Source organism: Narcine bancroftii, chromosome 9 (genome assembly GCF_036971445.1).
Source record: "Narcine bancroftii isolate sNarBan1 chromosome 9, sNarBan1.hap1, whole genome shotgun sequence".
NCBI lineage: Eukaryota > Metazoa > Chordata > Chondrichthyes > Torpediniformes > Narcinidae > Narcine > Narcine bancroftii.
The window spans coordinates 21779222-21790431 of record NC_091477.1 but is presented as its reverse complement, the minus strand read 5'-3'; the positions used below and the strand labels follow the sequence as shown (position 1 = coordinate 21790431).

Below are 11210 nucleotides of genomic sequence, written 5' to 3'. Positions count from 1 at the left end.
ATTCTGGGAGAACATTCTCGGCGACACTAGGTATTATTCTATTTAGTAGAATCCTAGCGAAGATTTTGCCTGCAATGGAGAGCAACGTGATTCCTTTGACCCATGACTAAATGGCTAATTGAATGCTATGGAATGGGTACTGAAAGAGGGAAATTGGGAAAGGCAAATTAATTTTTCATAAAATGATGCTGGGAATATAAAGGCTGAAAGAAAAAAGATGGGATATGTAGGTGAGTGAGGGAGGAAATGTTTGGGGGAGCAGGAGAAACTGGGTTGGTGGATGAGGACAAGGACAGCAGTGAACAGATGAATGGAGTAAAAGAGAGAGGGTAAAAATGTGGAAGTGATGAGGAATGGAGTTGCAATAAGGGAAAGATCACATGATTGATGGAGAGGTTGGTGAAGGACCGTGCAAGGCCCTCTGCAATCTTTAACTGAAATTCGGGTCAAGGGATAAGAGGTGCAGAATCTGAAGGATTGGAGCTTGAAGAAAAATAGGATTCAAAGATATTCCAAAGATTTGGTGGTTGATTTTGTATAAATAAATATTAAGGGTTAGCATAATGGTTCACATGACGCTCCTCTGGTGCCAGCGACCTGGGTTTGAATCCAGCGATGTCTGTAAGGAGTTTGTACGTTTTCCACATGTCTGCATGGATTTTCCCCGGGTACTACAGTTTTCTCCCACATTCCAAAGACATACAGGGTTTCTAGGTTAATCAGGTATATTTGGGCAGCAGAGGGATCATAAAGCTGGAAGGGCCTGTTACCATGTGGTATCTCTACATGTAAAAAATGAATGTTTATTCAATAAATGTAGTTAAAAGATGCTGCACCCATTGAGTCAATAAAGGATAGAATTTATTGGAGAATATGTACGGGATGCGTGCAGGTGAGCGAATTCTAGGAAACAATTCGGTCTGGGCAGAGTATCTGCCCAGGCACTCAAAACGTGCTGACCAACTGGCCAATTTTTTTTTTTTGATTTTACATTTTTCAAGACTCCCACAAATTGAAAACAATAATACAATCTTTCTCAACAGAAATATTACATTCGGTCTATTTTCCCCCCACCCCTCTCCCTTCCCTCCCGTACTCAAATTGAAACAAGAGCATGTTGTCTGCACCACAACCCACTTCATTTATCTCAATCGTTCCACTATTAGCATGGATTTTAACCTTCCTTCTATTTAGAAGGGGTGTAACTATATCTGTACACCAATATGTTGCAGGTAAGACTGCCATACCCTCAGAAATATGTCACAGTTTCTCTTTAAATTGTACGTGATTTTCTCCAGGGGAATAGAATTCTGTATCTCTGTATTCTACCATGTAATATTTAGTTGGAAGTCGGAATTCCACATGACTGCTATGTACATCCTAGCTACTGACAAGGTGACCTTCAGAAACTGAATTTGGTATCTGGACAGTTTAAAACTCATGACCATAATGTTTTCCAGAAGGTACAATTCCGGATCCTGTGGAAAATCCACATTTGTAATTTTTTGATAATGTCCCCAGGTTCTCCCAAAAGAATCTCATATTTGTACACCACCAGGTTGAGTGGATAAAGATTCCAATCTCTACACACCTGAAGCACATTTCCAAAATTTCTGGTTTAGATTTGTGTAGTTTTTGAGGTGTGAGGTACACTGATGCAGAAAATTGTATTGCACCAATCTGTACCTGGCATTAATAACTGCTGTCATGCTGTCCAGACACCAGCCTGACCAGCACCATTCATGGATTGTTGTGCCAAAGTCCTTCTCCCACCTTTTCCTTGATTTGTGTAAGCCCGGCTTTGGGCCCTCACTTAGGAATAGGCGATACATGATAGAGATAAACTTGCATGTATTCCCATTTTGAATTAGAATCTCTATGTCACCACATATGGGCAGGGCCAGAGTAAGTCCCAAATGATCCCTTAATAAAGATCTTAGCTGGAGATAGCAGAAGAAAGTTTTATTGGACAAATCATATTTATTTCATAGTTGTTAAAATGACATAAGCTGCCCTTGCTTATTACAATCCTCGATACACCTGATCCTCTTCCGGCACCAGGTGTCCAGGATTTTATTATCCAGAGTCATGGGTATTAATTTATTCTGCATCAAGGGCGCTTTAGGAAATATCCCCATCTTTATTCCAATACATTGATTTATTTTTTGCCACATTTGAATTACATGTTTTAATATGGGGTTATCTTTTTTAATATCGATTTTGTGACCTATTTATATATGAACTCTCCTGCTACCATTTCTCCTACTGTGTGTAGTCCAATTTGTGCCCAGGAGGGAATACCACCTCCTTCAAAGAGTAAGGCTATAAACCTCGACTGGGCCATCCAAAAATATCTTTAAAAATCCGGCAATTTCAGGCCTTCCAATTTATATTCCCAAGTCAAACTTCCCATGGAGATTCTAGCCACTTTACCATTCTATATGAACTTGATGACACATCCACCAAGTATCTTAAAGAAGCCCTGGGGCAACAGAATGGGCAAGAACTGAAATAGATATTGTAGTCTTGGCATCACCTTCATTTTAATGCAACTAATCTTGCCCACCAAAGTTATGGGCAGGGTTGTCCATCTATCCAAATCCTCCTCAATCTTCTGGAGTAAAGGGAGATAAATGAGTTTATATAAATTACTTATATCCTTATCTGCTTTAAATGGCTGATGTTTTCATGCATAGCTTCAACATTGCACTCTGAATGGACGTGGTACCCATCTGCAGGTATTTCTATTCAAAGTATTAGAAAAGTTTGGAGTGGCTGAATACTTATTAACTGGATAAGACCCTTTATCATCAGGCACGGGCCAAATTTATAACTAATGGTTAGATGTCATTGATGTTTCCTTTGAGTAGATCCAGCAGGCATGGGTGCCCACTGTCACCAGGTTTCTTTGTTTTGGCAATTGAACCATTAGTAGAGGGTCATAAGAAAGGATCCAGTCATGAAGGGATTCAAAGTTGACCAGGAAGAGCATAAAATCAATTTGTTTGCAGATGATATTCAGTTGTAATTTTCAGACCCTGACGAGTCTTTAGCCAAACTGCAGACCACACTGGAGAAATAGGGAAGAGTTTCTGGTTACAAACTTAATTTGGAAAAAAGCGAAATTATGTCATTAACAAAATTTGATTACCAAAAAGGAAGTTGGTTTAAATGGAAATTGGAAGGAATTAAATAGTTAGGAATAATTTTAGATAATAACTTACAATATTTATACAGACTTAATTATCTCCCAATGCTTGGAAAGATGGAAGATGATCTACAAAGATGGAAAAATTTGCCTATTACTTTAGTTGGGAGGGTTAATTTTGTGAAAGTGAAAATGATTCCGAGACTGCAATCCCTCTTCCAGTCGTTGCCTATTCCTTTCCCTCAGAATTTTTTTTACAATACTCAATGGTCATTATGAGACAATTTCTTTAGAATAATAAAATGCCTAGCATCTCCATGGAGAACTGACATGGGAATATAAATTGGGGAAATTAAGACTGCTGTCCAGGCAAGGTACCATTCATCCCTCATGAATCCAAATAGGATTATATACAGTGAAGGAGAGGGCAGCAAAGGGTTTTATTTACAAATGAAATGTTAAATTAATTTTAAAAATGGATTACCCCATTTTAATGCTTATGATTAAAATTTGGCATGAGATTAATGAAGGTATAGGAAAAAAAGTGGGGATATCGCCAAAAGCACCACTGAGCTAAGAATGAATTATTGCCCATGAACTTGAGTAATAGAATTCTAAATATGAGAAAGGAATTAGCCATATTGAAGATTCTTATGAGGAAGGGCTACTTACGTCCTTTGAGCAACTAAAACAGAAATATGACTTGTCGAATAGAACCTTACACAGCTTTCTTCAATAAGGTTCTTTTTGTGAGAAAGATGGTCTCCCACAATGGTCCCGCCTTCAAGCAATGAAATTTATAACTAGGATGTATTTTGTTCTCCAAAATGAAAGTGCAAAGGCGGGAGTTGGACCTGGGTGTTATAATACCAGAGGAATGTTAGTCTGATTGGTGTTTGGATAGTAATTACATCAACAATCAATGCATGATATGGACTGCTTCAATACAAGTTGTTACATCAATTATATCTCACACCACAAAAACTGCACAAATCAAAATGTATAATATCTGAAATGTACATCAGATGTGGCGTTCTACCTGGTCGTGTGTAAAGGTAAGACCATTCTGGTATGAAATCACTGAAACTCTAACAAGAGTAACAGGAGTGATTTTCCCATGTGAGCTGTACCTTCTGGGCAATCATATGCACGTGAGCTACAAACTGACTTAGACAGATTATGTTGTATTTTATATTGTATATAGATATGTTTTAAAGGAGATAAATTGTGGCAGGTTGTTTTTTAGTGTAGGTCACATTACAAACACTTTAAAGCGATCTCATTTAAAATATTGGAGCTCTGCTCAAGCCAAACAGGCCCGGCTCCAAGTGCCTTTGCAAAAATTTTGAAGCGTGCCTCGGACTCCACTGATGGATTGTTGATTGGAAAAGCAACAGATGAAAGAACTCTGAGGATTAGGTTCGGAGCCGCGGTCTGTCTGAGTACAGTTGGCTGTTCTAAGAGGATCATGTGGTTTTGTAAGCAGAGAGAAAAAAAAACAGAGAGAGGGAGAGAGAGAAAATTTAGTTCTACAGTTCAGCAGCAGTAGCTGGGACTGGAATATGTCAAGCTGGAATGCTTGTAGAAAAACCCCATTTGGAAGATGGGTTGTGAATGCTTAGTTCAGCCTGGTCAAAGCCCTGTGGTCCATACAAGAGGAGAGGACTGGCTGCCTAATGTTTCACTTGAATTAATGGAAACAAAAAGAAACTCTGTGGTGATCTGAAAGAAAGAAGTTATCATCTGGAAAACGCTGATGGGGCATGGTTCTTCGGCAAGACACTGACGTGGCTCATTAGAAGGAATCAGTTTGTGTCCAGCGAACAACAAATCTCTCTCTGAAAATCAGCAAGAACCTTCCTGAGCAGTAACCATTTATCTTTCAAACACCAAAGCCTGGTGAAATTCATAAATGTTAAATTCTGTGCACAGTATAAGAACTGCCTGCAACCAGTGAACTTGGAGGAGTGAGAAGGGAGAAAGGACTGTGAATCAAATAATTTTTCTGAACTTACATGCATGTTACCTACATGTGCACTTAGAGTTAGAAGGGGGTTAAGTTAGGTTGAGTTAAGTTAATAGTAAAAAGGTAAAGTTTGATCCTGCTTTCATGTTTAAAGATAATTAAAAGCAACTTTTATTTAAATAACCATTTGTCTTGGTGAATTTCTGTTGCTGCTGGGTTTTGGGGTCCTCTGGGCTCATAACAGACTAAATTTTAAATTTGCTTCATTAAATTAACTCTGGCTGTGGCCAAGAAGTGTATAGCAATCACTTGGAAATCCGACTCTCCCCTTCTTATTGCTCGATGGGCCGTGAAGTTATGTAGTTGTATACCCATGAAGAAAATGAAAACTTAAAGAATAAATATGACATATTCATTAAGATATGGAAACTGTATTTAGATTATGTAGGGTACAAATATAAATAATGACGTGATATCCCCGAAAAAGAATCATTAAAAATGAGAACTCTGACAGTACGTGAAGTTATATTTTTATATTTGTGGGGGTTGGGGGAATTTTGAATTTTGTAGATATTTAATGTATTTTGCGTGTATAAAAGTTTAAAGTTTGTGTGAATGTATTTATGGAAAATGAAAAATAAAACATTCAAACTAAAGGATTGTATATCAATTCATTTGAACTTGAACTAGGAAACTGAGATAGGAGAAATCATTGTTGAAAATAAGAGCTGTGGAATGTTAAATCAGGGAGTAGAAAAATAGGGGGTGAAGAATTACTCAAAAGGTTCTGAGCTTTCAAGATCTTTGAGAGCTGCATTGAATTTGACTGATAAGAAGACTTGAGGCGAATGGGTCATGTGGCCTACAAAATTTATTTATGAAATAGAGAGATGCAAAATATCATGTGGTATCAATCAAACCTGTGTTGGTCTTTCATTTTGAGAATAGTAAAATTGGAAGAGATGATGAGGCTTAGTTAAGTAAGTTGAGGGTTAAAGGATCATGTAGCTAATAGCTGACTGGTGTTTCTGTGAAATGTGATAAAGATCTGGGTTTTATAACTACCTGAGGAGATGTTACAAAACTGAGAGTGTGTACATTTTTTCTTCATTAAACCACCTTTTTGAGTGAACGTTAATGCAAGCAATTGATTGTATTTTTCAGTGCCCTCCATAATTCTTTGGAAAAAGACACTTTGTTCCATAATTTGTCCCTGTGCTACACAAATTAAAATTTGTAATCAAACAATTCATATATAAGTAAAGTGCATATTCCAGATTTTATTCAAGGTTATTTGTATAAATTTTATGGCTTGACCATGTAGAAATTACAGCACTTTTTAATACATAGTTCCCCCATTTCAGGGCACAATAATGTTTTGGATATTTGGCTTCACAGGTGTTTGTGAGTATTCAGGTTTGTTTCATTGCTTCATTGGTGCAGGTATAGGAGAGCTAGGCTTGCTTTTAAGCTTTTGATCTCCTTTGGAGTCTGCAGTTGCCATTTTTCAACATGAGGACCAGAGTTGTGTCAAACAAGCTGTTATGAGGCTGAAAAACAAGAATAAATCAGCAAGACGCATCATCCAAACCTTAGGATTACCAAAATCAACAGTTTTTAACATCATTAAGAAGAAAGAGCATACTGGTGGCTCAGTAATCACAATGGGACTGGAGGACAAAGGAAGAACTCCACTACTGATGACAGAAGAATTCTCATCAAAGTGAAGAAAAATCACCAAACACCTGTGTGACAGATCAGAAACACTCTTCAGGAGGCAGGTGTAGATGACTCGATGACTACTGTCCACAGAAGACTGCAGGAATGGAAGTACAGAGGCTAATCTTCATGATACATACCACTAGTTAGCCACAGAAACAGGATGGCCAGATTACAGTTTGCTAAAAACTATTTAAAAGAGCCTGCAGAATTCTGTGATGAGACCAAGATTAATTGGTATCAGAGTAATGTGTGCAGGTGTAAAGGAACTGTCCAAGATCTAAAGCGTACCATCTCCTCTGTGAATCATGGTGGTGGGGGTGTTATGGCCTGGGCATGCATAGCTGCCACAGGCACTGGCGCACTTATCTTCAATGATGATATAATTGCTGATGGCAGTAGCAAAATGGATTCTGATATGTATAGAAACATCTGATCAAGTTCAAGCAAATGTCTCCAAACTCATTGGATGGTGTTTCATCATGCGGCTAGACAATGATCCCAAAAATACTGCTCAAAGCAACAAAGGAGTTTTACAAAGCTAAAAACTGGAGAATTCTTGAATGGCCAAATCAGTCACCCGATCTAAATCAAATTATACACGTCTTCAATATGTTGAAGAGAAAACTTAAGGAGATGAACTAGAAACAAGTAGGAACTGAAGATGGCTGCAGTGTAGGCCTGGCACAGAATCACCAAAAAATATATTCACCACCTGGTGATATCTATGAATCACAGAATTCAAGCAGTCATTGCATGCAAGGGATATGCAACAAACCATGACTATTTGAAGGTGCATATGATATCGATGTCCCAAATATCATAGTGCCTGGAAATGAGGGGATGAAGGCTAAAAAGTGCTGTAATTTCTACAAAATTAAATCAAATGAAGTAAAATCAAAATTTATGCAAATAACCTTGAATAAAATCTGGAATGTGAACTTTAATCACATGTGAATTGTTTGATTTGATTTAAAACTGTGGAGCACAGGGAAAATAAATGGGGAAAAAAAGTGTCTTGACCCAAACATTATGGAGGGCACTGTATTTACTGTCACTTCATTTCAAAGGCATTGTAAGAAAATAAGTATTTCATCAGCCAACTTCATGAACCTTTAAGTTGAGTGAAAATGGCTAAAGATGCTGAGGTCAAGTGCAATACACAAAAGTGCTGGAGAAATTCAGCAGATCATGCAACATCTAAAGGAAGTAAAGGGTTTCAAGGTCAGCTCCCCGCCCCATTCCCTTTCCTCTCCTATGAGAGAGCTACCCTCTCCCCATCATTTCTCAGCTTTTTTTTTTCGCTTCTACCCTTTCACATGTATCCACCTCTAACCTCTTACATGTTACCAAGTGATTGGGTAGTCTCCTCCATCCCCCCACCTCGCACCATTTTTTGATTCGGGCAAAAGCCTACTTTGTGCTCATAACGACGAAGGGCCAAAATGTTGGCTACCCTTTACTCTCCATTTCATATCCATTTGGAGTTTTGAGCTATACTTTGTTATGTTCGGTAATCTATATTGGTGGCACAATTATTCAACCAGAGTTTGAAATAGGGAGAAATTAATCATATTACCTTCATTTGTTTATAAGGAAGAGAATGTTAGGAAAATGTTACCAATACTAGCATTTGCATTAATATCTGGTAATTCAGTTGTCTAATGGAAATAAATATAACTCAAAAGTGAAAAAGATCTCAGTTTTTATAGATCTGAGAGTATATTGCTGATGCAAATTTCCCCACTATTTTCCTTAATTCTTTTCAAAAGTATGGAAATGATACATAACTGAAAATCTAAGCTGTATCGCATCTTCTGAAGGGTAATCTAATTTTCTCTGCTCATTCCCAGTGTTTCTGATTTTTTTTCTCCTTCAGATATTTGTTCTGTTCTTTTCTGAAAAATATAATTACACCTACATCCACTGATACTTCCCCCACAGCCTGTCAGACAACACATTCCAGGTCAGGTGAAGCAGCTCCGTGTGTCACACATGCATCAGCGGAGCAGCCGCATCAAACATGTCCTCCAGCGGAGGCTCTAGGTCTGCATGCACATGGACTGCAGGGTGGCATCACATGGATGCAGTTTCAGGCGTAGGGGACAGGACCTTCTGGTGGCCTTAAAACGTAGCGCCCGAAAGAAAAATAAACTTTTCGAGTGAAAGCTTCTGGTCTTGTTTGTTTGCACCGATACAGTTACACCTTATGTCTGACAACCAACTTATATTTGCATTTTTTGACACAGAAAGGCTTTCTTCATATTTATTGCACCTCATTTCTGGTCACCTCATTATAGGAAGGATGTGGAATCTATGGAAAGTTTGCAGAGGAGATTTACCAGGATGTTGGCTGGATTGGAAAATAAGTCTTATGAGATATGGTTAGCAGATCTAGGACTTATCTCTTTGGTGAAAAGAAGGATGAGAGTTGACTTAAGGGGGTCTACAAGATTCTAAAAGGCAAAAATAAGGTGAACAGCTGGTGCTTTTTTTAACCAGGGTAGGAATAGCAAACACAAGAGGACATCGGTACAAAGTGAAGAGAGGGAAATTTAGCGGAGACATAAGGAGTAAGCTTTTTTGGGGGTGCCTGGAATGCATTGCCAAGGGTGGTGGTGGAGGCTGGAACAATGGGGGCATTTTAGAGAGTCTTAGACAGGCACATGGATGAAAAAAAAGAGGGTTATGAGGTAGGAAGGGTTTAGTACTTTTTTGGTAGGAACGTATACATCATGGGCCAAAGGGCCTGTACTGTGCTGTAGTGTTCTATGTTCTAAACTTCACAGAATATAGTCAACAAATTTCCTGTTTAGGTTTCTTGTCTCTAAAGAGAATAATCCCTTTTTCTGAGAAGTACCGTCCCCCATTCCTTCTGTGATTCTCAGCTTTGGGTTTATTGGGGCTCAACTATATTTTATATAGTTTAAGCATAACCTTCTTGTTATTTGCAACCTCCGCCTCTGTGTATAGGATTCAATTTTCCTCATTTTCTATTTTACCACCTTCAGTGACTTCAGCAAATACACAACCAGTCTCTTCCTTCTTGCGACCCTTTTACAAATGTACCATTTAACCACATTATCATTTCTATTTAGCATGCGTTATCTTTCCTCATTCCTCTTCCAAATATAGAATCATCTCATACTTCCATGCATCAAATTTTTTTCATCTGCCTATGGAGTCCATTAGTATTTCCATCAGCATTTTCTTCTTTGCCAAGTTTCATGTGAACTGTAAAATTCATATTAGTGTGGTTTTTTTTCCTCCAGGTACCACTTATTTATCTATTTCAAGAAGTTGTGGCCTTGTCTTGAATCTTGATGAACTCCACTGCATATCTCTACTTGAACAACTGGACAAGTTTTGTTTTTTTCCTCTTTTCCTCATGTTCCTTGCATCGATGATCTATTGCCTCTGTATCTCATATATTCAATTCTGTTTATCAGCCCTAATATGTAATACTTTTTAAAATTCAAACACATTTTAAAAGTCCAGATGCACATGATCAGCTGTATTGGCTTTACCTTCTCCCTCTGTCACCTCACACATCGCCAAATACTTAATCATGATTTTATCTGTGCATACTCCCCTTTATTATTCTGTGGTGCGCACAATAATCACATCGACGTGATGGAGTGATTAAACGGCTTTAATACCAAAAACCTGAGCATTACTGATGCACTACTTGGCCAGGTTCCAGGTACAGGAGCAAGAGGAGGCAAGTCCATGTACACCAGCTTTTATTGGGAAATCCGGGGAGGAGCCAAGAGAGGGGTTAGGGAAGGTCAGGTAGGCTCAGACTGGCCAGTCCGTACATCTATGCAGGTTCCATGCTTCTTTAAGTACTGTTAGTTCCTGAAAGCATGAAAATGACTAACATTAAGCTATCAGATTCATCCTTCTCTCCTTTTTTGACTAGTGTGTAACATTTTCAATCCACCAATCCTTTGGCGATAGCATTTTCTCCTCATTTTTCCATTTACCATTTATCTGAGTAATACCGCTTCTCATAGATATGTTTTGTTTTTTAATTGGCTCCATCCCTCTCCTTACATTTCTTTCTGTGTTTATGGGTCTATAGGTGACCTTTGGATTCCCTAAATATTAGTTGGTGCTCTGTTCTCATCCTGTCTCCTTTCCTTCAAACTTTTCGCTCTACCCATAGTCAATATTATTCATAAATGACACTCAGTGTAATTTTCATGAAGTTGACATATCCCCATAACAAAACGTGAATAATCTTATTTTGTAATTTACATCTTCTTTCCACGGTTGTTATTTAGACTTAACCCAATTGAAGTAATTTAAGAAAAATAATAGAGAAGGCCCAAAGACAGTGAAGATGATTAAAGACCAAAACCAACTTTACAGTGT

The 11210-nt window shown here is 38.2% G+C and overlaps 1 long non-coding RNA gene across 1 annotated transcript in view; it reads right to left on the bottom strand.

Moving 5' to 3' along the window:
- Positions 1–6428: 6428 nt before the first annotated feature.
- The window catches only part of LOC138742845 (uncharacterized), a 28978-nt gene continuing 24196 nt past the window's right edge, over positions 6429–11210 (bottom strand). Inside the window, exon 3 of the long non-coding RNA XR_011344447.1 lies at positions 6429–6664. This is a non-coding gene — a long non-coding RNA (uncharacterized lncRNA). The remainder of the gene's footprint in view (positions 6665–11210) is intronic.